This window comes from Pleurodeles waltl, chromosome 8 (genome assembly GCF_031143425.1).
Source record: "Pleurodeles waltl isolate 20211129_DDA chromosome 8, aPleWal1.hap1.20221129, whole genome shotgun sequence".
Lineage (NCBI taxonomy): Eukaryota > Metazoa > Chordata > Amphibia > Caudata > Salamandridae > Pleurodeles > Pleurodeles waltl.
Genome location: NC_090447.1, coordinates 557,798,360 through 557,810,401, shown reverse-complemented (window position 1 = coordinate 557,810,401; position 12,042 = coordinate 557,798,360).

Genomic DNA, 12,042 nt, shown 5'->3' with positions numbered 1-12,042 from the left:
GTGTGCCAGTGTCTGTTATGGGCCATAAATTCAGTGTCAGAGACCAACCTGATCATTCATACTAGTATATGATATGTGCCCTGTGACCAGAGCCACTAACACAGCTTAGAGCCCAGATTTATCAAGGGCTTCCATTGCTCTTGCATCACACAAGGTAATACAAAGCAACGTACGCCATTAAGTCAGATTTAGTAAGCCACGCAGAGCCATCTTGTGCATGACTTAGTAAACCTGGAGTAATGCAAGACTGCGCAAGGCACTGCCTTGTGTTACTCTGCGTTGAGAAGTTGTTCCCACGCATCTACCAAAGGATTTTGGCACATTCCCAGATTTACTAAGACTTCACAGGTAAGGTGTAACAAGGAGAATGTTTTCCTCTTTCTATGCATGCTGCATTCTGCAGACACATATAAGTAGGAAAATGCTTCTGAGGAATGTTTTTGTGCCGGAGGGTGTCGCTTCCTGCACAAAACAATTTCTGCCTGCATCACAGGCACACTTGCATCATGGCACAAGGGTGCATGCATTGACGCTTGGCAGCCACAAGTGCACAAGAGAAGTAAGAGGGCAGGATTATGCTATATGTTAGCAAATATGGTGCATTCCTGCTCTTTCCATTTGATGCAGCAAGTTGTCTTGCTGTATTACGTTGCACCAAATGTTGATAAATCTGGGTCTGTTGGTGTTCTGCTGAGGACTGGGGCCACCACACTCACTTACCTTAAAACACATTGTTAATGATAATCATTTAATCTTGTTTATAGTGAAAAGCATGAGTAATACATTAAAGAGGTAGAACATGGGTGGTTGTGGCATGAGGAACAATGGGTGCGCGATGTATGGTCCTTAGTTGTAGGAGCAGTACAGGGTCCACTATGAGCAGGGTGTAAGGCACTGTAGTGGTATGGTCAAGTATGGTGTGCATGGCCCAAGTGAAAGGAGAAGTACACTGTCCAGGGAGAGAAGGGAACTGTGTGTAGGGGGATGAGGGATCAGATAGGTTTCTTGTGCCAAGTGCCAAAAGACTCTTGCATCTCTTTCAGCAGCTGTTTCAGTTTTATGCTCCTGAAAAGACTCACTTAAGCTAACATTTTCTTCTTTTAAATTTGTTTTGTTTGAAACATCATGCTTTGGAAAGTCTACGGAGCTTCAAAAAACAGTATGTATATTTGAAATTACCAATCATCAGCTCAAAGATACACTTAACGGAAAGTGAAAGACCCCACATTTGAGGAACCTGGTTTGGTGGTGTTTTACATGAGGGGATCAGTAATTAAATGTACATGCATGTGGTATGCATATGCAAGCACAATTACCTGTCAAACCTTAACATAGTGAAACAGTAGTAGGTGCCCTATGAGTGCGGTATACTTTGGGTATACCCTACGTCCAGCACAATCTAGTGTTCATCTGTAGGATTCGACCAAACTATGGAACACATTCAGTGGACTCAAAGATGTTGAATTCTCCAAAGGAAGACACATTTAGGCCCTGATTTATACTTTTTTTGCGCTGCATTACTGTCATTTTTTTACGCAAAAGTGGCGCAAACTTACAAACTTACTCTGGGCCAGCTCTTCTAGTATCTGTTGCCATATATGGGACAGTTCTCCTCACAGGTCTGCTATCCAGTTGGATGTGCAGAGCCACTGATTCTCATGGAGAGCTTTAATCTTAGTATCACTATAGGGAAATCGGTCGCACACAGCTCCCAACATCCATGAAAGCACTAGTCTGATTGGTTGATCAGTCAAGGTAACTGTCTCTTACCTGGTAAAGTGAAAATAGTAGGTATATTTGTCTGGTGCTCGGTAAGAGGAGAAGGGTAGCCTATCTTATTACTTCAAGAGATAGAAAAGATAGTGGCAAAGGCAAATATTGGCACAAAGACAATTCATGAGCTGTAGATAAAAGTTAAAAAGCAAGCTGAACCTATTCCCTGTTACCAAGGGACAGGAGTCGTACCTTATAAGAGTCAGTAGGCAGGAGGTTAATAAAACAGCCCTCTCCATCTTTCATCATTAACAACATCTTCCAGAGGTCTCATGCTGGGTCCTGAGATCTGCATGCGTAGTTCAGTGAGCAAGGGCCTCATAACTAGAGAACGTCTGGTCTCCTAAGCAGGCACCATCATGTACTGAGACTTGTCTAAAGGTAAGCAAGGCTGTCAAGAACTCACCTGGTTCCAACCGCGAGGCGATGTTGGACCTTCAATCCCAGCTGGGGCAGTTAAATGAAACAAGTAACAGCTGTCTAGTTCCATCAACTGTCCCCAGAGCGGAAGGGGAATGGGATAAAACAATAAAAGATGAACTTGCATCACTGAGGAGACCGCTCTCCTGTCTTTTGCACTGCCTAGTAGGATCCAGTCTCCCTGGACCATTTATCCGTAATGCAGGGGTGGAACATTAAAAACAACAAGAAGCAATGTTACCCATAGGTTCTCAACTCAGAATGTGTTATCAATAGTTTATACAACAAGTACACTTACGGACTTCATCATAGACATTGCACAAGAGAGAGAGCAGAAACCATTTCAAGAATAAAGTTGAGATTTTCTAGAATTCCAGAACATACCTGGTTCAGATTCAAACTCGGATACAACTTCAAGCTCTAGATGCTTCTCCCAAAATACTGGATACAACAGATTTTGAGTTCAAGAATAATAATATTCAGAGTGCCGCACAGCAAAAGCCCGAAGGGCTGGGCCTCATGGGATTAATACTCAAACAATGTCCAAAGTCCAAAGATGTGCTCACGCCTCATAGGAAACAGTCTTTGAATTATCTGCTAGCCTATGGATTAATGTGCACTACCCTGAGTGGAAAGTACTTAGCCATGTCTAGTACTTTAAGTGGAACCCAAAGACAACAGGAGGCTCTAGTGCACGAAGCTCAAGAGGAGGTGGAATCATAGCTCATGAAGGAAAACACTAGAAGAGTCCCACAAGCCAGGATCACAGGGTCATCAGGCAGACATGAAAGACTAAATGGCTGGAAGATCTGGGCGACTCAGGAGGTGAATGCAGGGATGATGCTTGCTCAGGACAGGAATGAGGCCAAGTGCTGATGCAGATTCAGAGGGGGTATTTATGCTGGAAGAAAAGATTGTTCTAGAAGGCACGTGTCCTGTGTAGAATATTCCAATGAACCTGGGGAAAATCACATGTTACAACGGATATGAGGCCTCGCAGGTGGTAGGTACAAACAGTAATCAAACACAATTAACAAATATAATGGAACCCCAGTGGATAACATAACTTGTTCTAAGAAACACAACCAAACTTGCTTAGCAAAAGAAAAGGATGGTCAGTGGTTCAAGCTTCCTGGGACGAGGGCCATGGCGTGCTCAAGACAGGAAGGAGCCACAAGGGAAGGATGACTTGGAGTGCTCGGGGCAGGGAGGCACCACAAGGGAAGGGTGACATGAGCCTGGTGAGTAAAACCCACAACACATAGGGCACAAGATGGAGTTGTGACAAAGGCATTCACTACTCAAAAGACTTTGAGGGCCAGCACTTAGGCCCATATTTATACCTTTTCACGTAAAACTGCGCTAACGCAGTTTTGCCTGAAAAGGTTTACCACCGGCTATCTCCATTCCAAGACACCGGCCAGGCGTCTTCTTTATGGAATGGCGCAATCTAGTGCAAAGTGTGGGCTAATGTCAAGGAAAATGAGTTTACCCAGGTGTGGGGGGGTTGATATGGGAGAAGGGGGGTTTGCACCAAAAAATTACGTTAGGCTGGTTAGAGTAAAAAATTATGCCTCTAACCAGCCCAGCGTCATTTCTTGATGCAAAACCTAGAATACCACATGACTCCTGCCTTATAAAAGAAAGGCGTCATGCCCACCACCCCAATGGCCAGCACAGGGGACAAGGGTCCCCTGGGCATGGCCATTGCACCCAGTGCCATGTAGGGGGGCCTATTTCAGGGCTCCCAATGGCATTTAAAAAAAATAATGCTAAATACTTACCTCTACTTACCTTAGATGGGGTTCCCCATCCTCTGCTGTCCCTCTGGTGTGGGTGGGGGTGTCCCTGGGGCCTGGGCAGGCCACCTGTTGGCTTATTCCATGGTGTTCCACCATGGAAATGGGCCCACAGGTCCGCTAACACCTTCCCTGACCCAATCGTAAAGTAATGGTGCTAAGCAAGATTAGTGCCATTATTTAGGCCCACCTACCTGCAGTGCACCATTTTTGCATGGGAGGATAATTTAGTCGCCTGAGCCTCAGAATCATTTTTTGCCCGGGATTGCCTACGTTGCATCTCATTGACGCAAGGTAGTTTCCCGCCAGGAAAAAATGACTTTAACACTATAACTTTGGCGCTAGGTGGGGTCTAGTGCCAAAGTACAAATATGGAGTTAGGTTTGTGCTGAATGAGCGCCAAAAAAAATTACGCTAATTCAGCGCAAAGCTAGTATAAATCTGGGCCTTAGAGTTTTGGTCTGTAGGGAATATGTACAATCCTCTGTTTCATAGAACACCTTCATCCTCCTTGGAAAAGGCCAGCCAGTGAGAGACCACATCCTAAACTGTCCCTCTTTATAAATGCAGTACAGTATTTCCAGGCCACCCTAGTTGTCTAACTAAGCCAATGAAAACTCTTCAAACAGGCTGGTTTATTTGATACCAACAAACTGGGTGTAATGCTTGCAGTCTACATAGGATATCCCCCTTTATTTATTTAACAGTGGTCCCAAATCAGTGCCATGTGCACTGACATAAGGACAGCAATCCCAAGAAAGAAATAGCAAACGCTCAAGCATATGTCTGTAAGATGCTTTAGAATGAATAACCCCTCAATGTCTTTTCAGTAAACAGTAAAATGTGCCTAAGAGAAAAAACAACAGAGACATATGCCAGGGGAAGGAACTAGAGAGCATACCAATGGTATATTTAAATGAACTCCATGTGAGCTTAATGTCACTGAAAGGAGGATTTCGAGTTTGTCTAAAAAAGTAGTCAGTTCATTTCTGGTGGCTTGGTGGCATCTTTCTAAGAACTAGTTAGTGAAAAGAAGAAAGAGAAGAAAAAAATCAACAAAATGCCTACTTCCACAGTGAAATTTTAGAAAAAATACCTATTTATTTAGACACATTTCATAACTAGCTCAATAGCTCAATATTAACAACATTTATAGAGTGCCATACAACCTTCAGATCTATTATGGACGTGATGATCTAGTAGTAAAATCAGGGTTCAGGCACCAAATCAGGTTTCGTAGTTCTAGCACGGGGGATCCTTTGTCAAATATATATTTTTTAATGTTTGTGATAGAATATGGAACTTTCTGAGATGGGGGTACATGACAAATACGTGTATATCTCCAAACGGAACCAGAACTCAGCGATTCAGAAAGTACACGTTAAAAAGCTGCCTGGATATAATGCATAGAGGAACGCCTATAGTTTCCATTAGAGTGGAGCAGACTTTCCATTTCTGCATTTATGACACAGAATAATGTTGTTTTTTCTTAAATATGCCTTCGAAACCTTAAAAAAATTAATAGTTTTCCACTTGGTCACATTAGACTGAAAGGGATGTATACCACATGATGTATCTATTTTCTGGTATCCATAAAACAAAATGTTATTTAATGTGCATTCTATCCAGTGCATCATCCGAAAGGGAATATATGCAATTACAGAGGTAATCAGAGCCATTCGAGGTTTGAACCTTTTGCCATTAAAGGATAATCAAAGACCACGAGCATCTAACCCAATCTCCTGCCTCGGGTTTTAGAAGAATAAATCATGCTGTGAAATCCAGGGGCACAGAGTAGCATGAATTGTGCAACTTCAGACCTTCCGGCTGCATTTCTGACGTGACTGACTCCTTTTGGTATTTATGGAGATGCTTCAGTTCACATTGATCCTGTGATGCCTTCTCATCATTCTCTTCTAATGTGATCTCCAGCTGTCTCGCGATGAAAGGCCAGGCCCAACGTAAACAAACGCATTGACGTGCTCAGAGGGGATCCGTTTAATGTTCTCTTTTCCCACATTTTATATTTTTTAGCTTTTACTTTCGAGCGTTTAAATCACTGCACTTTACTGCTTCAATAGAACTAGATCATTCGTGGCTACAATGAACGAGCAAAATATTTTATTTAAGGAATAGTCACTCACACACGGGGTGACGTCAGCTAGTAAAAAGATTCTGACAGAAGATAAAACGTAATGTGATTTTTATCACTATATCTGATTTAAGGATCACTTTTGCAATCAGACCACAATAGTATTTTACCTAAAATGTATTTTTTTATCAATCAATGAATGATTTAATTGATTTCGTGGTACTGCCACTTCACAGTATAAGAATAACTGAATGTATGGGAAGTGGAAGGTTTAGTGCCTGGATTGTGTCGACATGCTGGTTGTGATAGCTAGTACCTTCCTTTTGCATTCTAGAATGAACAGTTAATGTGAACGCCGATAGTTGTGTGTAATTGCGTGACCCTGTGGTACTGGTGTCAACATGTTAACCAGCAAATAGGTGTAACAACAGCAAGGTGATCGGTGGAATGCTTGAAGTAATATCAGCCACTGTCAATTGCTCTGATTTAAGGCCCTAAGTAATAAGTTAGCATTTTCTTGCCCTAATCAATTTGTGTCATGCCCAGTGTCCTGGGTCACATAACTGTGAGGGGCTCTGCTGTTAGACCTTTTGTATTCCTCCCAGTGACACAAAATAGGAGTAGGTGTGGGCAGGACGGATGATCCTAGCTGGATGGGCCATCCTGCCAGGGTTCCTGGAGTTGGAGCGGTTGTTTGGGGGGTGGAGCTGTTTCCTGCCCCACTTACCCTTCAAAAGGCTTGCCTTGAGCACACATAAATCAACCTGAAAATAGGCCTTTGTCACTCCACACTCTTTGAGCCTTGACAGGGGAAAGGAGGAACTTTCCAAAATTAGATGTGGGGCTAGCACAGGGTATAGCCCCACATACAAAGACTGGAATCAAGTAAAAATATTGGACCTTCAGAACAACTCTGCAGTACACTCCTGGACCCTTGGGAAACTTCAGAAGGACAGTCCTGCAACCAGAGCACTGTCCTGCTGCAACCAGGTGATTTACCTTCTGCCTAAAGGACTGCCTTGCTGCTTGAAGGAGAACTGGTCCATTGCCTTGAACCAAGAACCATCTGAAGTGACTCTAAGGGCTGGTTGGCCAGTTACCTGTATGAGCTACAGGAACATAATAAGCTCCTGTGGCCTTGAACCCTTCTGTTGGCATCTGTTGGAGTGAGTCTTAACTTCTCCAAGTGGAGCACCCACCTATCCTGGAATCTTGTCTGTGGGCCTGGTGATACTTCTCCAAAAGCTGTTTTTTCTACTAAAACATCTTGGAGAACCAACAGAAGACCAGGTCCTACCTGCCAGCCAATCCACCCTAGGTGCAACACCAGTGGACTTGACTTTGCAGAAACTACCTCAGCATTCTTGTCCACATTAACAAATCATGTTCAGTGGGATTACCTGGTGTAGGAATCCAGCCTTGTGAAGCCCTCTTCATGCATGAAGTAATAATGTTTTAACATGCACAAGCACCTAATTATACTTTTCTCCCAATAATCTGTGCACCTGGCTTTCCCCAAAATTGATTTGGCATGAGTAGTGTGGGAAAGGGCACATAACAATCCAGTTTGGTAGGTAGAGTGTGTGTACAAAGAGATGTTTTTAGTAAAAAAAAAAGAAAAAAAAATATATATATATATATATATATATATATATATATATATATATATATATATATATATGTTTCCTCCCACAGATTCCTCATCTTTATATATTCTCTATTCACCAGATTGGATCAAAAAAACCTTTGTTATAGAAATAGGATGCTACCGTACATATTCACATGAGTAAGCAAATCATTTTTGACTCCCCTTTGAGGTCAGATAAAAGAATAAGGGTGTCTCTTGCTAAAGAACTTTTATATTTGAAAGAATCCCCTAGTAATTCTTACATAGGAGAAATGACCGAGAGTACTTGAGTTAGACCAGACAGTCATGCAGAACAGACTTTCAGAAATGGGCATTAACCCTAGACTGAGAGTCCAAATATATGAAAGAAGTCCCTGGATACAGCTCTTTAAATGGCAGACACAAAAAACACACTAGAATACAGTGAGGAAATTATTTTATCTGTACTCAAATGTACCTTACTACACTCCAGATCATCTTCACAAAACTTAATACAAAAGACAATCCAGCAGGCGGTGATGAATTTATAAACTTCCTTCCAATTCCTCTAGCCTGTAAAACTAAAAAAGCTCATCACAGAAGTGCACCACTGTGGTCCTTTCCACATAAAATGTGATAACATACTTAAGGAAATGTGCTGCCATTTCTCTCTGTTCTTCGAATGGGGAGAAGTGGAAAAGAAAAATAGTGGAGCAATGGATTGAGCCACGGAGAATGGAGACAAAACATTGGGCAGAACCTACATGCTCCTGCACAGAACCAGCACAACCAGAAATAATTAGTGAGGCAACTGACAACATCTGATGGTCAGTTACTCTCCGCACAAAAGTTATTGTAAACAAGAAAGCAATTTTCTGAGACAATTTGTATAGTTCCAATGTTAAAGCCATCAAAAACATTAACAGTAACTTAAGATAACGCTGTAGGAGTACAAAAGGTGAAGGTGAGAAAAGTTGATTCCATCCTTTAAGAAACCAAACCAAACCAAACTAAACCACCAATACAGAATTGAACAAAAAAGATTGATCAATGATCAGCTAAACACAAGCTCCCTGCCAAAGTGGCTTTATAGCCTTCAGTGGTGTCTAACACCAGATCCTCTTTGTCCAAACAATAGGAAAACCTCTGAATGGCCTTCTCAAAAGTGGATCAAGTAACAAAAGAAACTCAGGGTACTGCATACATTGAATACATTGAAGGTCAACAAGCCACTCGGAATGACATCTGCAATTCCCTATGTGATAAAAAAAGAAAGCCACATTGCCCCTCTCAATTTCTAGGAATGTAACTTCAGACTTTGAAGACTGAGGTGGGGAAGTTACCTCTTCTTTTGTGAAAGAAAGTTGTCCTTGATTGGAAGGGAAGTCTGAGAAAGGTAATGCCTGCCAACAGCTCTGCGTACAAAACCCTCCTTGCCAAATCTAGCATGCTGTGGATACTGTGAATTTGGTGTATTGTCATCTTCTGAAGCTCTTGTGGAATCACCAGAATAGGAGGATAGTGGTGAACTTCCATTGTATCCGAAACTGTCTTTCAGAGTCCCCAGAAGGAGAACTGCATATTGGACCTCAATCCACCCTGTGTGCTTATGTAATACATTGTGATTGACCAGCACCCAATCCCCCTGGTGTGTGGATTACTGCACCTCCACCAAAATCATCTTCAACTTTTATTTCTTAAGCGCATTGTTGAAAAATGGGTGTAGCTAGTCTGATTCTGGCAACTTTTTTGTTACACTTTTCCAAAAGGGAGCAAAAGCCTTTTTCATGAAAATGGAGGCCTTGAGGAGATGAGTGAGAAACACTCATAACTAGGAAAACTAGTTGCAGGAACTTGGAGGGAGAAGTTCAAACATAACATTAGTAAACTATTAACAGGAGCCATGAGCTAAAGGTAATATTCCTTCAACACTCCAGAAACAGTTGCTGTTAGCTGTTGTCTTTGCAGTATTTGCATTTAACCATCTAGTTCTTCAGCCATGTGCCTTTCTGCCTACTTAAGGAAAGCCACAGCACACCCAGGGTATGCTTGTCTGCACTTGTTCACACCTTGAGGCCACCATTGTCCAGTCATGCTACCTATCTGATCTCTAGTGAGCCTTGTCTTACTTACTCCCTAAAATCAACTGTTTCACTTATTAAGCAACACAGTCCCATAGATGTCACTATTTGCTGTATATGATTAATGACTAAAACCTGTTTGTATCACCTTCGCTGGGTCACAATCAGTTTGTAATCTCCAATATTAAAGACACCTCAGAGGTAAATGCCTTTTTATGCTACGTAGAATTGCTAACAGACATAATATTCACAGTTTTACCACAGAACACAATCATGACCTTTTTTCTAATTGAGAATTGGTGCACTATTCTAAATCCTTCATCTATGAGTTGGCACTAAAGAGTTTTAAAATTGTACATAAAGATCACATCACCAAGAGGGATGTAGGAATGGCAGTTATCTAGTACACCACTCATGATTTAAAAACTGAATACTCTGACATTGGTATGCCCTCAGACCAACTTATAGTGGCTCAAAAATTCCACAATAGCATCTATAATGTGCTTTTAATGTACAGCCCCCAATACCTGTAATTATCATGTTTCCATCCGGCTTCAGAGATTGTTTATTGTTAGACCTGACAGCCTTAGCATGTCTTCCCCCCTTTTTGCCTGTTTGCCTCACATTTTTGCTGTATCTTTTTGTTGTTCTTAGGTTTCTGAGCACTTTACCACTGCTAACCAGTGCTAAAGTGTGTGTGCTTCTCTTCTAAACATGGTAATATTGGTGTATACACAACTGCCTTGTTTTATTTACTTATACGTATCTTGTAAAGGAGCATACCAGATACCTGGGGCTGGTAAAGTAATTGCTACTAGTGGGCCTGCAGCACTAAAGGCACCACCCCCTTGAGTAGCCTTGTAAAACATGTCTCAGACCTGCCATTGCAGAGCCAGTATGTGCAGTTTCACAGCCACTTTGACTTGGCATTTAAAACCTCTTGCCAAGCCTTAAGCTCCCCTGGTATTACATATGTCACCCCTATGGTAGGCCCTAGGTTGCCCATAGAGCAGGGTGCTATGTAGGTAAAAGGAAAATATGTACTTTTAAGTTTTTAAGTCTCTATTGTTAGGCTCATCCCTCTCCTAGGCCAACATTGGGAATTCCTTAATATACCTTTAAGCTGTAATTCCTGATCAGAAAAGAGTAGCTTCAGCATGCTTCATATGATTGGAATGGTAATGATAAATCCTCCTTATTGGTAAAGTCAGATTTAATGTTACTTTTTTTAGAAATGCCACTTTTAAAAAATGGGCACTTCTCTGCTCTAACTTAGCTCAGTGTGCCTTATAGCCTGCTCCCAATACACAACTGGGTTAGGACTAGGTGACAGCTACACTTTGTGTATTCTCTTTAGACAGCCACAAACACAGGAAGGGTGTGTGTTTCAAAGGATTCATCTGCATTCATCTGCATTCTGATGGGCATTCCTGTGCTGGAAGGAAGCACACACTTACATTCAATAGGGAAGTTCCTGTCCCCACACAAAGGGCTGTTTACCCCCTACTGATAGTCTGACCCCAGGGCTGGAATGAAAGCGTGAATTGTGCACTTCAAGGAACTGCTTTGAAGTCACCTCTTCTTCAAAGACACTTTTTGGTATATGTACTGGGGTTCTGAAACTAGCAAATCAGTACACTTCGGGACCTGGGAAGAACTCTTCTGGAGTCTGCTGTGTTGTATGGATTGCCACTTTGCTTAGACTGACAATTCCAAGGAACTGCTTCTCTGTTTTGCTACGCAGCCCTGCTGCCTGCTGATCTCTGCCCTACTGAGGAAAACGACTGGACCCATCTTGCTGACCAGATTGACTCCAAGAGCTTGCTGGCCTGATGCCTGTTCTTCTGCAGTCTCAAGTATATCATAGACTGCCTGCAACTCTCCTGGAGCTCCTGGACCCTGCCATCTGTGAGTCCTACCCTTTACTGAGGTGCCTCCTCCAGTCCTAGGACGCAGAAGTGGGTCCTACGGCTGGTTTCTGCAAAAACCAATGCATTGCTTTGACTGCATGAGAAATTCAGCCACATTGCTACTTTGATGCTAAGGCAGAGGCTGTTCGACGTAAGTGGATTCACAGCATGTGCGGCCCAAAAACATCTGTCTGCGAGGTTCGCTGACGAAGCATTACATTCACTTCAGTGGAGCCGGACAATGATGCAGTGACACAACTGCATGGAAATGCTGCATCGAGCCCTCAACGTTTACGCTTTGCTCCATCAAAGGTACTGTTTCAGTGGATACTGCGTGGGTTCTGTAGTCGACCTATCCTCC